Consider the following 12,509-nt stretch of genomic DNA (forward strand, 5'->3'; position numbering starts at 1 on the left):
CTTTATACAAGATGTAAAATAAGTCTCTGATACCCCTCTTAGAAGTGTGTATGTGAAGTTTCAGCTCAAAATACCCCACAAATAATGGTTTTAACTCTTCGAAACTAACCCTTTTTAGGCTTTGATATTAAAATTGTGTCGTTTGGTTGACTGTCGCTTTAAATTCAAATGAGATTGTGATGTTTTGAAAAGAGGGCGGGGCTACAAGCACCTGTGTGTCAGCATAGCAGCAGATTTATTGTTGTTCTCCTTCACTTGTTCAGGCCATACAATCTTTACAGTCTGCTTTTAATATTGTTTAGTCTCGTCTTCAGGATCTAACATTGGTTTTAAATGTAGATAAATCTAAATTAATGATTTTTACAAATTGTTCCACCCCTTTGCAGAAGGAACCATTAATTACTAATGCCCAAGGTGAACAAATAAATTTAGTGTCCAGCTATAAATATTTAGACTTTTTATTTGATCCGGAGCTTTGCTTCAAAGCACACGTAGCAAATTTAGTTCACAAATTAAGAGTTAAGCTTAGGTTTTACTATCGAAATCGATCCTGCTTTTCTCTTAAAGATCGTAAACATTTGGTGTCTGCAACGTTTTTACCATTGCTTGACTATGGTGATGTTTTATATATGAAAGCCTCAACCAAATGTCTTCAGCCTCTAAACTCTGTTTATCACCGCGCTCTGAGGTTTGTTACAGGCTGTCATAGACTAACTCACTATTGTGAACTGTATGAAAGCTGAGTGGCCTTCTCTGAATGTAAGAAGGTACACCCACTGGATGACTCTGCTCTACAAGGCTCTTCTGGTCCGATGCCTTTATACCTACAGTTGAAGTCAGAATTAATAGCCACCGTGAATTATGAGCCCCCTGTTTGTTTTTTTCCCCCAATTTCTGTTTAACGGAGAGAAGATTTATTCATCACATTACTAAACATAAAAGTTTTAATAACTAATTTCTAATAACTGAATTATTTTATCTTTGCCATGATGACAGTAAATAATATTTTACTAGATATTTTTCAAGACACTTCTATACAGCTTAAAGTGACATGTAAAGGCTTAACTAGGTTAATTAGGTTAACTATGCAGGTTAGGGCAATTAGGCAAGTTATTGTATATCTGGTTTGTTCTGTAGACTAAAATAAATTACTTAAAGGGGCTAATAATTTTGACCTTCAAATGGTTTTTCAAAATTAAAAACTGCTTTTATTCTAGCCGAAATAAAACAAATAAGACTTTCTCCAGAAGAAAAAATATTATCAGACATACTGTGATAATTTGTTTGCTCTGTTAAACATCATTTGGGAAATATTTAAAAAATCTAAAGAAAATTAAAGGGGGGCTAATAACTCTGACTTCAACTGTTTGTTCCCTTCCCCTCCGTTCATAAGTCAAAAAGCAAGTATGCCCTTATCTTATCATTTGACTGTTCCCTGGTTTGAAACTGAAATGGGGAGGCGAGCCTTTGGTCATGCCACCCGTCTCCTCATGCTGGAATACTCTTTAGTCTGAACTAAAATTGTCTGAGCTCATACCAATCAAATCATTTAGCTCTATCCTTTATAATAAACAACAACAGTCCATTTCTCAATGTATATGTTTTAACATATTGTAATGTGGTATAGCTGAATAACTAAACTGTATGTTTTGTATTATCTTTACAGTTTATTATTATTATTATTATTATTATTATTATTATTATTATTGTTATTATTATTATTATTATTATTATTATTATTTTTCATGAGTCGTGTGTTGGCCAGGCCACCCTTGTAAATGAAATCTCAATGGGTCACACACTGTTGCAGGACAACTGCACTGAAAAAAATCTGTTATTGTGGGAAAAAAAGTTAAATAATGGCTGTTAAATTACAGGCATTTACCATAAAATAACAGATAGTAAATTACAGAAATGATCCTAAATTTATATTTCCGGTACATTTCTGTAACTTACCTGTTATTTTACAGTAAATGCCTGTAATTTAACGGCCATTATTTAACTTTTTTTTTTCCTGCACCATAGCACTGTAAAATAACAGATTTTTTTGCAGTGTGTTAAAAACCCTTATAAAACCCTTAAACAGTGTCTCACACTGATGTGTGTTGAGTTCGTATTAAAATAATAATGACAATATTTGACTAATTTGTGTCTATTTTAATTTTTGTCCATGGTATATTAACAGAAGCATCATCTAACAAAGTTGATACTGAAATGAAAAATAAGTAATAAAGCACAATGTATGAGCAATAAAATGCTCCAGTGTTTATTTCTCAGGTATTCTTATATGTGAAAGTAAAAGAAAAAACTCTGGAAACACTGTGGCTCAGTGGTTAACACTGTCGCCTCACAGCAAGAAGGTCGCTGGTTCGAGTCCCGGTTGGGCTAGCTGGCATTTCTGTGTGAGTTTGCATGTTCTCCCCGTGTTGGCATGGGTTTCCTCCAGGTGCTCCGGTTTCCCCCACAGTCCAAAGATATGCACTGGGTGAACTGATTAAACTAAATTGGCCATAGTGTACTGTAGGTGTGTGAATGAGTGTGTATGAATGTTTCCCAGTGCAGCCGGAAGGGCTGATTTTTTTTTTGTGATTTTTGTAACATCATATTATGTTTGCTTATGTTTTATTCTCACTTTTTTCTTTTGTAAGATCTAACCATAAATAGCTAATGCCACCTTTGCTGAAATGCATCTATGTGATGACATCACTAATGACATCAGCAGTGACATTATCCTGCAGAGTTGGTTGTGTATGTGTGTGTGTGTGTGTGTGTGTGTGTGTGTGTGTGTGTGTGTGTGTGTGTGCGCGTGTGTGTGCGTGCGTGTGTGTGTTTCTGTTACTACATTTTTCTCTCCCTGCCCATTTTAACAGCCATAACCACATCTCTAAGTCCTTTATAAGCATCCACTATATATAAATAAGACTTTAAAAGGGTCTTTCATTGCTTTACCAATTTACATTAGTCCTAAATTACTACTGTGGCATGTTTATGCAACGTGGTTCAACCAAATCATCTGTATTCACATAAATATTTGGAATCGCTTGATGTGTTTCCTCCAGGTCAGAGTCTATGTCTATCCTCGGGTCACGGATGTTTTGTTCACTTGAGGTCTGAGTGTTTGTCTCTGTCTGAAATTCGAGTTGTTAAACGGGTCATTTGGTTTTTCCACAGGGCTTCGGTGAAGTGCTTTAAGCCACCCTGATTGGAGGAAGGATGAAGTTTTACCACACACAGACCTAAGCTGGACTGAATTTACACTCTTTAATGCCTTTGTAAAGGAACAGTTCACACAAAAATAACAACTACCCCATAGTTTATACTCACCATCAATCCATTCTTGTTGTACATGACTTTCTAATGTTAGAAGAACACATTTTATCACAGCTCTTTCAGGTTGTGTAATGGTGTTAGAAGTTCTAAAAGTGTATATATCTATCATAAAAACTAACCCAATTGCTGGAATTTAGTGACTTGACTTTATAATTTTAAAATTAGAAATATTAAACTAGAAAAAAAATCAATGTAGTCTAATACTAGAAAGAAAATTATGGGGCACCTATGATGGAAATCAACTTTTGTAAGCTGTTTGGACAGAACTGGGTGTATGTATAGTGTGTCCACAGTCATATTAGAGTGATAGAAACACAACAAATATCTTTTTTAAATTTACTGACAATGAAAATAGGACCCAAATCCCAGTAATTTTCAGGTCCACCACAACATGAAGTAAGACTGCCCACTGAATTGATTGACAGGTGCCATTTTTCTGTAATGACATGTATACATATGTCCACTGAACATTTTTGGCAAATAAACTGGGATTAAAATATTTGTTCCAACTCTCTGTGATTTTTATGAGTTTTAAATGTTTAAAACGTTTTCCAAAAGAGCATGTTTGTAATCAAGACAATAAAATTGCTATGTAATTATTAACTGCTATAATCACCACGGCTGCATAGTGTCAGTAAACGCTGATATGTGTGTGTGTGTACTGCTAACGGCATTTGTGTGAGACTCATCGTTTCAGAAAGGCTTGAATGAACTCCACCATAAATACATGAAATAAACTTACTTGGTATTTTTGACTAAGCTGTATTTCAGCTTCATCCGAGTCTCTATCACTGACTGCTGTTTATCTTATGTAAGGAGAAACAGACACGCACGTGGAAATGGTGGGCAGGGAGAAGCAGCTATAGGTGAACTGGGTAGGCTAAATTGTCTGTAGTGTATGTGTTTCATCTATAGTGCATGTCTTCGGACTGTGTGGGGAAACCGGAACACCCAGAGGAATCCCACGGAGCTCCACAGAGAACTCCACAGAGAAATGCCAACTGGCCCAGTTAGGACTCAAACCACTGACCTTCTTGCTGTGAGGCAATAGCGCTAACCACTGAGCTACCGTGCTTCCTCAAATTAACAATAATTAGCCATAAAATCTAAGAAGTTATTTATTGCCATGAGATCACATTGGATAATTATGATTTTCGGGTGAACTGTTTCTTTAAATTTCACAATATTGGGTTGTGGCTAGAAGGATATACGCTGCGTAAAACATATGCTAGAATAGTTGGCGGTTCATTCCGATGTGGCGACCTTTAAAATAGAGACTAAACCGAAGTAAAATGAATGAATGTTTCTTTAAAACTGTGTTGAACAATAAAAGGTTCTTTTTGTCCTTTGTACTGTTCTTAGAATAATTTCAGAAAATGTCCCAATGATGCCCAAAGTCCTTTTCCATGTCAGATTTCCTCAATATGTGGAGCTTTTCTTGTCTTCACTCTTGACGAAACTGTTTTAAATGGAAACACATAGTTTAAGTGGTTACATGTGTGTTATAGACTGAGTAAGTGTGCTCTAACGGATTACTAGTTTTGTAATGTCTGCTCATGTCCTCTACAGGAATGTACTGGACTCTATCAGTCTCTTGGGACTCTGGAGATGATGATGTCATCATGTGTGCTTGTTGTTTTGGCTTATGAATTTTTGGCAGCTTCTTTGGAATGGAGAGTTGCAACACATGTGACTGATTGCCCATTTGGCCAGGAGGTGATGTCTTCTCTCTCTTTCTTAACATATAACACACAAGCACGAAGTAAAATGCCTTACAAATAATGTCATGGTTACCAATGTTTGTTCCTAGACACAGCACACGTAAATTGTTTTTGTTGCTGTGCCACATATAGAACATTCCCTTATGGTTATTATTATTTTTATAATGAAAGTAATTTTCAGTCATGGTGGTGCAGTGGGTAGCGATGTCCCCTCACAGCAAGAAGTTGCTGGTTCGAGCCTCGGCTGGGACAGTTGGCATTTCTTTGTGGAGTTTGCATGTTCTCCCTGTGTTCTTCCGAGTGCTCCAATACTATTTGACTACGAAGTGTATATTTACAAATGTGCATTTAAACATAAAACAACAACAACAACAAAAACCCCCAATTAGGCATCTGTTAAAACTTGTTTTAAATTAAAGACCGTAGCCTATAGACAAATAACAAACTGGCCAGCTCATTCAGTTTTCCTCAGTCAGTATTTGGCAATATGATTAATTAAAAAATTAATTAGTCTTAAAGCCTTCTTCTATGCTTATTTTATACAGCATAAGTAAAATAATAAATGAATAAATATGCAAATAAATAAATGTATAAAAAAATCTACACATTTCTGCATAAATAAATAAATAAATGAAGAAATAATTAATAGTGCGGGCAGGTAAATAACTAAATAAATTGCATGTTTATGCAAGGTATTTGGGGAATGTTGGGGACATAATATTTCTAAAAGTTTATTTATTTCTGAACGTAGGCTATTTAATTTTCCTCAGGTCAACATGGTAATAAGAGACTGTTTGTCAAATCATCAGACGTCGGTCCTTTTGCCATCATTGATCGTTAGAAAAAAAATACATATGAATTTTTAGACTGGCTTCTGACAGACAGCCTCTCATTATCATGTTGACCTGATGAAAAGCAAATACCAAACTACGTTCAAGAATGAATAAACGTTTAAAAGGGAGGGGAAAATAAACTTTCAGTTTAGCATTTTTTATTTCCCCTACATTTGTGTAATTTATTTAATTATTTACCTGCCCGCACTATTATTTATATATTTATTTATACAGAAATGTATGGATTTATTTACTAATTTATTTATTTATTTGCGTATTTATTTATTGGTTTAGCAGGTTTCGTCCTCCATACAAACTTGGAGGTAGAGGAATAAATTATATTTATGCAATATTAGCCTAATATAAGATTTTCACCTCTAGAGGGAGCCACACTTTCATTTATGCGGTAGACCTGCTATATTAAAATCTGCCCCAAATCTGATTGCGTTAAATCCGTCGTTTAAAAAGTGCGCTCAGAGTAGATTGAGAACCGATTTGATTAATTTAAAAATAAAATAAACAAATGTATTGTGTAAATAAAAGGTCTGTATAAGTGAATATGGTCTATTCTACAGATTTAAATAATGCCTCATAGAACGTCACAGTTTGGAGAGCACGCGAACGTTCTAAAAGAATGTTTGACATCATAGCGGCCATTCCATGGTGAAAAGAGTTAGTTTGACAGTCGCCATTATCGCTTGTTGAATCAGTTTGTTGTTGTCGAGATATATTCTTCACTCCACTTTTTCAACATGTGGTCTAACAGTCAATCCGTGCCACGATCTCCAGAACTTCGAGACGTGAGCTCTCTTAAGAGTCAGATGAAAGTTTCAGTGGAAAGTATCAGCTACTTTTTATCTGAGTCTGATCTGAACGCCAATGCGGACCATCCCTCGTCTCATCTGCCCTATTCCTGGAGCAGTGCAGTGAGGATGGACACAAGCACGCCTCTCCATCAGCATCCTAAGGTTGTGTGCTCAAACCTGACTGTTCTGAAGCTGCGCCATGTTCCTGTGAAACCTGAGAAGCAGAAGTTCTCTGATGGTCATGGGCTGCCAAAACGTCGAGGAGTGAGGTCTCTTAAGCATATGATGGAGGTTTCACTGAAAGACATCAGCTATCTTTCATGTGAGCCTGACCTGAATGCCAACGTTGACCATTCCTCATCTCTCCTGCCTCATTCTGAGAGTCGAGAAACTCCACGCTCTAAACTGCCCATTCTGAAGCCAAAGCGTGTTCCTGTGAAGCCTGTCAACCAGCAGAGTTTCACAGATGAACCATCAGAATGGCTGGACGTGGGGTCAAATCATATGATGAAAGGTACAGTGAAAAACATCAACCCTTCATTTGAGTCTGACTTTAATATCAGTGTTGCCCCTTGCTCATTTTTTGTGCCCCTTTCAGGGAGCCAATCAGTGAGAATGGACAAGCGTAGGCCTCTACGTCAGCATCCTGATGCTCCACGCTCTAAACTGCCCATTCTGAAGCCAAAGCGTGTTCCTGTGAAGCCTGTCAACCAGCAGAGTTTCACAGATGAACCGTCAGAATGGCTGGACGTGGACTCGAATCATATAATGAAAGGTACAGTGAAAACATCAACCCTTCATGTAAGTCTGGCTTTAATATCAGTGTTGCCCTTTGCTCATTTTTTGTGCCCCTTTCAGGGAGCCAATCAGTGAGGCTGGACAAGTGTAGGCCTCTCCATCACCATCCTGATGCTCCACGCTCAAAACTACCCATTCTGAAGCCAAAGCGTGTTCCTGTGAAGCCTGTCAACCAGCAGAGTTTCACAGATGAACCCTCAGAATGGCTGGGCATGGGGTCAAATCATATGATGAAAGGTACAGTGAAACACATCAACCCTTCATTTGAGTCTGACTTTAATATCAGTGTTGCCCCTTGCTCATTTTTTGTGCCCCTTTCAGGGAGCCAATCAGTGAGAATGGACAAGTGTAGGCCTCTACGTCAGCATCCTGATTCTCCGCGCTCAAAACTTCCCATTCTGAAGCCAAAGCATGTTCCTGTGAAGCCTGTCAACCAGCAGAGTTTCACAGATGAACCCTCAGAATGGCTGGACATGGACTCGAATCATATGATGAAAGGTTCAGTGATAAACATCAACCCTTCATGTGAGTCTGACTTTAATATCAGTGTTGCCCCTTGCTCATTTTTTGTGCCTCTTTCAGGGAGCCAACCAGTGAGGCTGGACAAGCGTAGGCCTCTCCGTCAGCATCCTGATGCTCCACGCTCAAAACCTCCCATTCTGAAGCCAAACCATGTTCCTGTGAAGCCTGTCAACCAGCAGTGCTTCACAGATGAACCCTCAGAATGGCTGTTCATGGCGTCTTGTGAGCATCAGATGGAAGTTTCACTGAAAGATCCTCCATGTGAGTCTGACCTGAATGTCAGTGTTGAGTGTTCCTCATCTCTTCTGACGGTGAGAGTAGGCAAATCCCAGCATACTGCTGCTGTTTCCACACACTTGCCTATTTTGAGGCCACGCTGTGCTCCTGTTAAGCTTTTGGCTGGACAGAAGTTCATTGACGAATCTCCAGAACGTCAAGCGTGCAGGTTTCCTCCTTTAGTGAATAAGGCAGAGAGAAACGGAACTGACCCTTCATTTGGGTCTGATTGGAAAGTTAAGTCTCACCTTTCATTACCCAGCCTGCCACGTCTTACAAGTGGAGTGAAGATGGACAAACATGTGCCTCTGCATGTTCCTTCGTCCACAACTTTGCCTGCTCTGAAACCAGCTCATGGTCCAGTGAAACCTGCTCTTCCTTCAAACTTCATGTTTATCCCATTTAATAATGAGGAAGTCAAGATGAAGAGGGCTCGCTCAAGAAAAAGAAGCCCTCTTCTGCTTTCAAGATTCCACTCTGCAACCTATTTTTAGGACTATTCTTGTTTTGTGTGTGTCAATAAATGTTTTCCAACTTTAAAATTATTCTCTGTGTGTTATTCTTTTTTTTAATGCTTATTTGTGTATTAATCAGTTATTTGAGCTTTAAGGAAAGTCATATTTTTGTGGGTCAGAAAGATTTTCAACTTGCTTTAAAAGGTTCCATCACCTTGCATAGATTAATAAATTAATCTCAATGACATGATAGGTTTGACAAATTATGAAATGAGCTTTACATTTTCTTTTCATTTTAAAAAGCCATTGATTTGAAAATTAGTATATACACATACATTTTACACAAATATAAAGTTCTAACTATTTATACTTGCAACATGTCAGCAAAAAAACATCAAATAAATAAAATAAAAATAAATTTATTTGTCTGAAGGTAGAAAAATACATCTAGTATTTTTTATTTTCAATAGCATACAAAAAAAATTTGGAATTCAGTACATTTTTCTACATCAAAGGAACAAATCTATAAAGAATAAAAACAAAATATAAGTAAAATGACAGGGTATATATTAATGACAAGAAATTAGCATAAGAAATTGATTCCAAAATCGCATACATCCTTATGGCTTTTTTATTTTTAATGTCTTTTAGCGTTTCAATATAATGCTTAAGATCAATTTTAATCAAATAAATGTTAGGTTCATCATGGGACCATTTTTGTTTGTGCATATGGTATTTCCCATATACAGTGCTGAGCATATATAAGTACACCCCTCACAAATCTCTCTTTTAAATTGATATTTTTAATAGGAAGCTATACCATATTATATTTGTGCATATACATTACATTAGTCAGTACTGAAGCCAAATCTAACAAAATAACTTACGATAACGGTGCAAAAACTAGTACAGCCAAATGTATATTATAGAAAAATATTAAATACAAATTTAAAAAAAGGAAAAATCAAGAGAAGCAAAAAAATTGAAAAATTTTGTTGAAATTTTGTAAATTGTAATTGATTTTGCAATATTTTGCTTGAATTTAAATGTATTATCTTTCAATTTCTAAATCTGTTTGGTGACTAAAATATTACTTTAATATATATCTGTTTAATAAATCTATTTTGTTTAAATGCACCAAAATATATTACCTATATTCACTGAGAAATGGATCAAAATAGTCATTTATAGTCGTATAATAATTAAATTAACGAACAATTAATGCTCAAAAGTTGTATTATTATTATTATTATTATTATTATTATTATTATTATTATTATTATTATTATTATTATTATATGTCAAAAAAATCTTTACAAGAAAGCAGAAGTTTTAATTTTTGTAAGTTTAAATATAAGATATTCAACGTCAAACCAAAACATTTGGGTATATGTGCATTCAAACAACAGATGTTTTATCAATTCCTCATTTTCACAAAAAGTGCACACAGATTCCAGGTCTCTAAAAACAATTTTAACAATTTGTTTCACTAGCTAAAATAAATGAATTGTCACTTCTTTAACTTTATAGGTCAGACAGCATTTACTAGGTAAGTTCCAAACTCTTTTCTATTCAATCTGCTCAAATAAGGAATCCCAAAAAGGTTTGCACTTAGGAAATAATATAGTTCTGCATAACTTTTGAATGTAAAAGTTGTTAAATTTATTGTCTATGGTTGGACACGATCATTAAGAACTGCTCACTGGACAGATATTGAAGAAGCTCTATGCTCACCTATACCTCTGACATGTCTTCCTTTCATTAACAATATGGAAACATTACTCCCAGTGACAAGAACTTGTGTTATCTACAACATCCTTCAGGCCTGAAAATATGCAAAAAGGTTTTGTGGCTCCTCTGCTAGAATATCTATATTAGCTCCTCTGTCCCCTAATTCAGATTTCCCACCTTCACTTGGGAAATCTTTGTTTATAAAGTGGAAGGAACATTGCATATGTCAGTTTCGAGATCTGTTTATCAATTGTACCCTTAAATCCTTCTCTGACCTCTGACCTAAGATACAAAGACAGGAGTTTTATAAATATCTGCAAATTCGCCATTTGATAATTAGTCATGAAAGGAGAGGTCAACTATCCCTAGAGCTCTCCAATATAGAGGAGATTTTGGTGAATTCTGAATCTTTAAAAGGAAAGATCTCTGAGATCTATTCTGCACTATTAGAATATTACAACTCTTCACTGGGATCACTTAAAAAACGTGTGGCAAAGAGATTTGGAATATAATTTTAATGATGATCAGTGGGAGACTATATATGCCAGAATACTCTCATTCCCCTTTCCAATAACAGAATAGTTGAACAATAAATGTATGCATAGGATGTATCTGACCCCACTTCGTTTGAGCAAAATGTACCCCAATGTATCATCCAGGTGTCACAGATGTAAAACCTATTTAGGATCAATCATGCATAAAATGCTAAAATGCTAAAATTTTTCTGGAAAGCAGTACAAGACTTTACAGTCAAAGCTTTGCAAATTCCATTGGACAACAGACCAACACTATACCTCTTTGGCACAGAACTGAACAAGACACTAGATCAGGCATGGGCAAACTCGATCCTGGAGGGCCGGTGTCCCTGCAGAGTTTTGCTCCAACACTAATCAAACACACCTGAACACCCTAATTAGTGTCTTTAAGATCACTAAAAAGCTACAAGCAGGTGTGTTTGATTAGGGTTGGAGCAAAACTATGCAGGGACACCGGCCCTCCAGGATCGAGTTTGCACATCCCTGCACTAGGTCCTACTTCTTCAAAGAGACTCGGCTTCATTTCCTATATCTAGCAAAATAAATGCATTTTGCTCAACTGGAACAAACAAAGGCCTCTAACATTTGAACTGTTCATGCAACTCTTGAATGAAACAATGCTCTTGGAACAATATACATACTATTTAAGAAACAAAGGGGATGTCTTTCAAAAAATATGGATGCCTCTAATGAACCTCTGACTCTCTGAACACCTCTGATGTATTTTCATAATATGTGTGACTTTACTCAATCACAGCATAACTTTATTTGTTTATTACGATTTTTTTGTTCTGTTTGTATGTTTATTTATTTGTTTGTTTTTTCTTCTGACTTTGCTGCTATACTTGTCTACTGATATCCTTGTCTTTGTCCCTTTTTTCTTTATGTTTGTATGTTCACTAAAACCAGTAAACAAAGAATTATAAAAAAATTGTATTGACTATAATTCTCACACCAGGCCTGCACGGTGGCGCAGTGGGTGGCACTATCGCCTCACAGCAAGAAGGTCACTGATTTGAGCCTCAGCTGAGTCAGTTGGCATTTCTGTGTGAAGTTTGCATGTTTTCCCCACAAAGACATGTGGTATAGCTGTTGCAAACAATTTATTTGTGTTGAATTTAAACATGCAAATTAAATGTAATAATGTTCAACTTAATTTGTCTGCTTAAATTCAGCCCAAATAAATTGTTTACAACCACTCAACGTTAAAAAAATTTAGTAAATCCAAGGAATCATCTTTAAATAATTATTTTCAGTGTAGGCTAAATTATCCATAGTGTATGTGTGTGAATAAGTGTGTAGGGATGTTTCCTAGTGATGGGTTGCAGCTGGAAGGGCATACGCTGCGTAAAACATATGCTGAATAAGTTGGCGGTTCGTTCTGCTGTGGCCACCCCAGATTGATAAAGGGACTAAGCCGAAGAGAAATGAATGAATGAATTTTCACACCATTGATACTTAATTGATGAGTATGTAAAAGACTGGATTCAGAGGACATATT

Source organism: Danio aesculapii, chromosome 16 (assembly GCF_903798145.1).
Source record: "Danio aesculapii chromosome 16, fDanAes4.1, whole genome shotgun sequence".
Taxonomy (NCBI): domain Eukaryota; kingdom Metazoa; phylum Chordata; class Actinopteri; order Cypriniformes; family Danionidae; genus Danio; species Danio aesculapii.